Source organism: Orcinus orca, chromosome 14 (genome assembly GCF_937001465.1).
Source record: "Orcinus orca chromosome 14, mOrcOrc1.1, whole genome shotgun sequence".
Lineage (NCBI taxonomy): Eukaryota > Metazoa > Chordata > Mammalia > Artiodactyla > Delphinidae > Orcinus > Orcinus orca.
In genome coordinates, this window is record NC_064572.1 from 13,874,675 (window position 1) to 13,883,061 (window position 8,387).

The following is an 8,387-nucleotide window of genomic DNA, read 5'->3' on the forward strand; positions in this document are numbered from 1 at the left end:
GCTGCACTGAAGGGGCAACCCAGAGTGCTGTGAGTTAGAGCTGCTGAGAAGGGGCAACTGAGTGCACTTAGAGTTACAGCTGCTGTGAAGGGGCAGCAGACAACGCTTGAGAATCTGTCAGCGCTCCTGTGAAGGGGCACCAGGGATGGCTGAGAATTAGAGCTGCGTTGAAGGGGCAACACGGAGTGGTGAGATTTAGCGTTGCTGAGAAGGGGCAACACATAGCGCTGAGAGAGCTCCTGTGAAGGGGCAACAGATAGCGGTGAGAGGTAGTTAGAGCTGCTGTGACTGTGCAAGAGAGAGAGGTGAGAGTTGGGACTGCGTTGAAGGGGCAGCACAGAGCGCTGAGAGATAGAGCTGGTGTGAAGGGGCAACAGAGAGCGCTGAGATTTAGTCAGAGCTGCTCTGAAGGGCAACAGAGAGCGCTGAGATTTAGTGAGAGCTGCACTGAAGGGGCAACAGCGAGCGCTGAGAGTTAGAGCTGCGTTGAAGGGGCAACACAGAGCATTGAGAGTCAGGGCTGCTGTGAAGCGGAAACAGAGTGGTGAGAGTTAGAGCTGCTGTGAAGGGGAAACAGAGAGTGGAGAGAGTTAGAGCTGTTGTGAAGGGGCAACACACAGCGCTGAGAGTTAGAGCTGCTGGGAAGGGGCAACAGAGCTCGCTGAGGTTCAGAGCTGCTGTGAACGGGCAAGTGAGAGCGCTTAGAATTAGAGCTGCTCTGAAGAAGCAAACAGAGCGCTGAGAGATAGAGCTCCTGTGGAGGGGAAACAGAGAGCGCTGAGATTCAGTCAGAGCTGCTCTGAAGGGCAACAGAGAGCGCTGATAGTTAGAGCTGCGTTAAAGGGGCAACAAAGAGTGCTGTGAGTTAGAGTTGCATTGAAGGGGCAAATAAGAGCGCTTAGATTTAGAGCTGCTCTGAAGGAGCAAACAGAGCGGTGAGAGTTAGTCAGAGCTCCTGTGAAGGGGCAATAGAGAGCACTGAGAGTTCAAGCTGCTTTGGAGGGGAAACAGAGAGCGCTGAGATTTAGTCAGAGCTGCTCTGAAGGGCAATAGAGAGCGGTTAGAGTTAGAGCTGCGTTAAATTGGGAACAGAGAGTGCTGTGAGTTAGAGCTGCATTGAAGGGGCATCTGAGATCGCTTAGAGTTAGAGCTGCTGTGAAAGGTAAACAGAGAGAGGTCTGAGAGTTAGGGCAGCGTTGAAGGGGCAACATGGAGTGCTGAGAGATAGAGCTGGTGTGAAGGGGCAACAGAGAGTGGAGAGAATTAGAGCTGTTGTGAAGGGGCAACACAGAGCACTGAGAGTTAGAGCTGCTGGGAAGGGGCAACACAGAGCGCTGAGATTTAGTCAGAGCTGCTCTGAAGAGGCAACAGCGAGCGCTGAGCGATAGAGCTGCGTTGAAGGGGCAAGAGAGAGCGATGAGGTCCAGCTGCTGTGAACGGGCAACTGAGAGCGCTTAGAATTAGAGCTGCTCTGAAGGAGCAAACAGAGCGGTGAGAGTTAGTCAGAGCTCCTGTGAAGGGGCAATAGAGAGCGCTGAGAGTTAGAGCTGCTGTGAAGGGGCAACACAGAGCACTGGAAGTTAGAGCTGCTGAGAAGGGGCAACTGACAGCGCTTAGAGTTACAGCTGCTGTGAAGGGGCAACACAGAGCGCTTGAGAGTCAGTCAGTGCTCCTGTGAAGGGGCACCAGAGATCGCTGAGAATTAGAGCTGCGTTGAAGGGCAACAGAGAGCGGTGAGAGTTAGAGCTGCGTTAAAGTGGGAACAGAGAGTGCTGTGAGTTATAGAGCTGCACTGAAGGGGCAACTGAGAGCGCTTAGAGTTAGAGCTGCTGTGAAGGGGAAACAGAGAGAGCTCTGAGAGTTAGAGCTGCGTTGAAGGGGCAACACGGAGTGGTGAGATTTAGCGTTGCTGAGAAAGGGCAACACATAGCGCTGAGAGAGCTCCTGTGAAGGGGCAGCAGATAGCGGTGAGAGGTAGTTAGAGCTGCTGTGACTGTGCAAGAGAGAGAGGTGAGAGTTGGGACTGCGTTGAAGGGGCAGCACAGAGCGCTGAGAGATAGAGCCGGTGTGAAGGGGCAACAGAGAGCGCTGAGATTTATTCAGAGCTGCTCTGAAGGGGCAACGGTCAGGGCTGAGAGTTATATCTGCTATGAATGGGCAACAGAGAGCGCTGAGATTTAGTCAGAGCTCCTCTGAAGGGGCAACAGAGCGCTCTGAGAGTTAGAGCTGCTGTGAAGGGGCAACCGAAAGCGCTGAGATTTAGTCAGTGCTACTCTGAAGGGCAACAGAGCGCGCTGAGATTTATTCAGAGCTGCTCTGAAGGGGCAACAGTCAGGGCTGAGAGTTATATCTGCTATGAATGGGCAACAGTTGAAGGGGCAACACAGAGCGCTGAGAGATAGAGCTGCTGTGAAGGGGCTACACAGAGCGCTGAGATTTAGTCAGAGCTGCACTGAAGGCGCAACAGCGAGCGCTGAGGTTTAGAGCTGCGTCGAAGGGGCAACAGAGAGCGCTTAGAATTAGAGCTGCTCTGAAGGAGCAAACAGGGCGGTGAGAGTTAGAGCTCCTGTGAAGGGGCAGGAGAGATCGCTGAGAGATACAGCTGCTGTGGAGGGGCCACAGAGAGTGTGAGATTTCATCAGAGCTGCTCTGAAGGGGCAACTGAGAGCGCCTAAAGTTATAGGTGCTGTGAAGGGGCAACAGAGAGCGCTGCGATTTAGTCAGAGCTGCTGTGAAGGGGCAACAGAAAGTGCTGAGAGTTAGAGCTGATGTGAAGGGGAAACTGAGAGCGCTTAGCGTTAGAGCTGCTATGAATGGGCATCAGGGAGAGGTGAGATTAATTCAGAGCTGTTCTGAAGGGGCAAAAGAGAGCGCTGAGAGTTAGAGCTGATATGAAGGTGAAACTTAGAGCGCTTAGCATTAGAGCTGCTATGAATGGGCATCAGGGAGAGGTGAGATTAATTCAGAGCTGTTCTGAAGGGGCAAAAGAGAGCGCTGAGAGTTAGAGCTGCAGATAAGTGGCAACAGGGAGCGGTGAGAGTTATTCGAAGATGTTGTGAAGGGGCAACACAGAGCGCTGAGTTAGAGCTGTTGTGAAGGGGCAACCGGGAGCGCTGAAAGTTAGTCAGAGCTGCTCTGAAGGGCAACAGAGCGCTCTGCGAGTTAGCGCTGCTGTGAAGGGGCAACAGAGAGCGCTTAGAGAGCTGCTGTGAAGGGGAAACACAGAGCGCTGAGATTTAGTGAGAGCTGCACTGAAGGGGCAACCCAGAGTGCTGTGAGTTAGAGCTGCTGAGAAGGGGCAACTGAGTGCACTTAGAGTTACAGCTGCTGTGAAGGGGCAGCAGACAACGCTTGAGAATCTGTCAGCGCTCCTGTGAAGGGGCACCAGGGATGGCTGAGAATTAGAGCTGCGTTGAAGGGGCAACACGGAGTGGTGAGATTTAGCGTTGCTGAGAAGGGGCAACACATAGCGCTGAGAGAGCTCCTGTGAAGGGGCAACAGATAGCGGTGAGAGGTAGTTAGAGCTGCTGTGACTGTGCAAGAGAGAGAGGTGAGAGTTGGGACTGCGTTGAAGGGGCAGCACAGAGCGCTGAGAGATAGAGCTGGTGTGAAGGGGCAACAGAGAGCGCTGAGATTTAGTCAGAGCTGCTCTGAAGGGCAACAGAGAGCGCTGAGATTTAGTGAGAGCTGCACTGAAGGGGCAACAGCGAGCGCTGAGAGTTAGAGCTGCGTTGAAGGGGCAACACAGAGCATTGAGAGTCAGGGCTGCTGTGAAGCGGAAACAGAGTGGTGAGAGTTAGAGCTGCTGTGAAGGGGAAACAGAGAGTGGAGAGAGTTAGAGCTGTTGTGAAGGGGCAACACACAGCGCTGAGAGTTAGAGCTGCTGGGAAGGGGCAGCAGAGCTCGCTGAGGTTCAGAGCTGCTGTGAACGGGCAAGTGAGAGCGCTTAGAATTAGAGCTGCTCTGAAGAAGCAAACAGAGCGCTGAGAGATAGAGCTCCTGTGGAGGGGAAACAGAGAGCGCTGAGATTCAGTCAGAGCTGCTCTGAAGGGCAACAGAGAGCGCTGATAGTTAGAGCTGCGTTAAAGGGGCAACAAAGAGTGCTGTGAGTTAGAGTTGCATTGAAGGGGCAAATAAGAGCGCTTAGATTTAGAGCTGCTCTGAAGGAGCAAACAGAGCGGTGAGAGTTAGTCAGAGCTCCTGTGAAGGGGCAATAGAGAGCACTGAGAGTTCAAGCTGCTTTGGAGGGGAAACAGAGAGCGCTGAGATTTAGTCAGAGCTGCTCTGAAGGGCAATAGAGAGCGGTTAGAGTTAGAGCTGCGTTAAATTGGGAACAGAGAGTGCTGTGAGTTAGAGCTGCATTGAAGGGGCATCTGAGATCGCTTAGAGTTAGAGCTGCTGTGAAAGGTAAACAGAGAGAGGTCTGAGAGTTAGGGCAGCGTTGAAGGGGCAACATGGAGTGCTGAGAGATAGAGCTGGTGTGAAGGGGCAACAGAGAGTGGAGAGAATTAGAGCTGTTGTGAAGGGGCAACACAGAGCACTGAGAGTTAGAGCTGCTGGGAAGGGGCAACACAGAGCGCTGAGATTTAGTCAGAGCTGCTCTGAAGAGGCAACAGCGAGCGCTGAGCGATAGAGCTGCGTTGAAGGGGCAAGAGAGAGCGATGAGGTCCAGCTGCTGTGAACGGGCAACTGAGAGCGCTTAGAATTAGAGCTGCTCTGAAGGAGCAAACAGAGCGGTGAGAGTTAGTCAGAGCTCCTGTGAAGGGGCAATAGAGAGCGCTGAGAGTTAGAGCTGCTGTGAAGGGGCAACACAGAGCACTGGAAGTTAGAGCTGCTGAGAAGGGGCAACTGACAGCGCTTAGAGTTACAGCTGCTGTGAAGGGGCAACACAGAGCGCTTGAGAGTCAGTCAGTGCTCCTGTGAAGGGGCACCAGAGATCGCTGAGAATTAGAGCTGCGTTGAAGGGCAACAGAGAGCGGTGAGAGTTAGAGCTGCGTTAAAGTGGGAACAGAGAGTGCTGTGAGTTATAGAGCTGCACTGAAGGGGCAACTGAGAGCGCTTAGAGTTAGAGCTGCTGTGAAGGGGAAACAGAGAGAGCTCTGAGAGTTAGAGCTGCGTTGAAGGGGCAACACGGAGTGGTGAGATTTAGCGTTGCTGAGAAAGGGCAACACATAGCGCTGAGAGAGCTCCTGTGAAGGGGCAGCAGATAGCGGTGAGAGGTAGTTAGAGCTGCTGTGACTGTGCAAGAGAGAGAGGTGAGAGTTGGGACTGCGTTGAAGGGGCAGCACAGAGCGCTGAGAGATAGAGCCGGTGTGAAGGGGCAACAGAGAGCGCTGAGATTTATTCAGAGCTGCTCTGAAGGGGCAACGGTCAGGGCTGAGAGTTATATCTGCTATGAATGGGCAACAGAGAGCGCTGAGATTTAGTCAGAGCTCCTCTGAAGGGGCAACAGAGCGCTCTGAGAGTTAGAGCTGCTGTGAAGGGGCAACCGAAAGCGCTGAGATTTAGTCAGTGCTACTCTGAAGGGCAACAGAGCGCGCTGAGATTTATTCAGAGCTGCTCTGAAGGGGCAACAGTCAGGGCTGAGAGTTATATCTGCTATGAATGGGCAACAGTTGAAGGGGCAACACAGAGCGCTGAGAGATAGAGCTGCTGTGAAGGGGCTACACAGAGCGCTGAGATTTAGTCAGAGCTGCACTGAAGGCGCAACAGCGAGCGCTGAGGTTTAGAGCTGCGTCGAAGGGGCAACAGAGAGCGCTTAGAATTAGAGCTGCTCTGAAGGAGCAAACAGGGCGGTGAGAGTTAGAGCTCCTGTGAAGGGGCAGGAGAGATCGCTGAGAGATACAGCTGCTGTGGAGGGGCCACAGAGAGTGTGAGATTTCATCAGAGCTGCTCTGAAGGGGCAACTGAGAGCGCCTAAAGTTATAGGTGCTGTGAAGGGGCAACAGAGAGCGCTGCGATTTAGTCAGAGCTGCTGTGAAGGGGCAACAGAAAGTGCTGAGAGTTAGAGCTGATGTGAAGGGGAAACTGAGAGCGCTTAGCGTTAGAGCTGCTATGAATGGGCATCAGGGAGAGGTGAGATTAATTCAGAGCTGTTCTGAAGGGGCAAAAGAGAGCGCTGAGAGTTAGAGCTGATATGAAGGTGAAACTTAGAGCGCTTAGCGTTAGAGCTGCTATGAATGGGCATCAGGGAGAGGTGAGATTAATTCAGAGCTGTTCTGAAGGGGCAAAAGAGAGCGCTGAGAGTTAGAGCTGCAGATAAGTGGCAACAGGGAGCGGTGAGAGTTATTCGAAGATGTTGTGAAGGGGCAACACAGAGCGCTGAGTTAGAGCTGTTGTGAAGGGGCAACCGGGAGCGCTGAAAGTTAGTCAGAGCTGCTCTGAAGGGCAACAGAGCGCTCTGAGAGTTAGCGCTGCTGTGAAGGGGCAACAGAGAGCGCTTAGAGAGCTGCTGTGAAGGGGAAACACAGAGCGCTGAGATTTAGTGAGAGCTGCACTGAAGGGGCAACCCAGAGTGCTGTGAGTTAGAGCTGCTGAGAAGGGGCAACTGAGTGCACTTAGAGTTACAGCTGCTGTGAAGGGGCAGCAGACAACGCTTGAGAATCTGTCAGCGCTCCTGTGAAGGGGCACCAGGGATGGCTGAGAATTAGAGCTGCGTTGAAGGGGCAACACGGAGTGGTGAGATTTAGCGTTGCTGAGAAGGGGCAACACATAGCGCTGAGAGAGCTCCTGTGAAGGGGCAACAGATAGCGGTGAGAGGTAGTTAGAGCTGCTGTGACTGTGCAAGAGAGAGAGGTGAGAGTTGGGACTGCGTTGAAGGGGCAGCACAGAGCGCTGAGAGATAGAGCTGGTGTGAAGGGGCAACAGAGAGCGCTGAGATTTAGTCAGAGCTGCTCTGAAGGGCAACAGAGAGCGCTGAGATTTAGTGAGAGCTGCACTGAAGGGGCAACAGCGAGCGCTGAGAGTTAGAGCTGCGTTGAAGGGGCAACACAGAGCATTGAGAGTCAGGGCTGCTGTGAAGCGGAAACAGAGTGGTGAGAGTTAGAGCTGCTGTGAAGGGGAAACAGAGAGTGGAGAGAGTTAGAGCTGTTGTGAAGGGGCAACACACAGCGCTGAGAGTTAGAGCTGCTGGGAAGGGGCAACAGAGCTCGCTGAGGTTCAGAGCTGCTGTGAACGGGCAAGTGAGAGCGCTTAGAATTAGAGCTGCTCTGAAGAAGCAAACAGAGCGCTGAGAGATAGAGCTCCTGTGGAGGGGAAACAGAGAGCGCTGAGATTCAGTCAGAGCTGCTCTGAAGGGCAACAGAGAGCGCTGATAGTTAGAGCTGCGTTAAAGGGGCAACAAAGAGTGCTGTGAGTTAGAGTTGCATTGAAGGGGCAAATAAGAGCGCTTAGATTTAGAGCTGCTCTGAAGGAGCAAACAGAGCGGTGAGAGTTAGTCAGAGCTCCTGTGAAGGGGCAATAGAGAGCACTGAGAGTTCAAGCTGCTTTGGAGGGGAAACAGAGAGCGCTGAGATTTAGTCAGAGCTGCTCTGAAGGGCAATAGAGAGCGGTTAGAGTTAGAGCTGCGTTAAATTGGGAACAGAGAGTGCTGTGAGTTAGAGCTGCATTGAAGGGGCATCTGAGATCGCTTAGAGTTAGAGCTGCTGTGAAAGGTAAACAGAGAGAGGTCTGAGAGTTAGGGCAGCATTGAAGGGGCAACATGGAGTGCTGAGAGATAGAGCTGGTGTGAAGGGGCAACAGAGAGTGGAGAGAATTAGAGCTGTTGTGAAGGGGCAACACAGAGCACTGAGAGTTAGAGCTGCTGGGAAGGGGCAACACAGAGCGCTGAGATTTAGTCAGAGCTGCTCTGAAGAGGCAACAGCGAGCGCTGAGCGATAGAGCTGCGTTGAAGGGGCAAGAGAGAGCGATGAGGTCCAGCTGCTGTGAACGGGCAACTGAGAGCGCTTAGAATTAGAGCTGCTCTGAAGGAGCAAACAGAGCGGTGAGAGTTAGTCAGAGCTCCTGTGAAGGGGCAATAGAGAGCGCTGAGAGTTAGAGCTGCTGTGAAGGGGCAACACAGAGCACTGGAAGTTAGAGCTGCTGAGAAGGGGCAACTGACAGCGCTTAGAGTTACAGCTGCTGTGAAGGGGCAACACAGAGCGCTTGAGAGTCAGTCAGTGCTCCTGTGAAGGGGCACCAGAGATCGCTGAGAATTAGAGCTGCGTTGAAGGGCAACAGAGAGCGGTGAGAGTTAGAGCTGCGTTAAAGTGGGAACAGAGAGTGCTGTGAGTTATAGAGCTGCACTGAAGGGGCAACTGAGAGCGCTTAGAGTTAGAGCTGCTGTGAAGGGGAAACAGAGAGAGCTCTGAGAGTTAGAGCTGCGTTGAAGGGGCAACACGGAGTGGTGA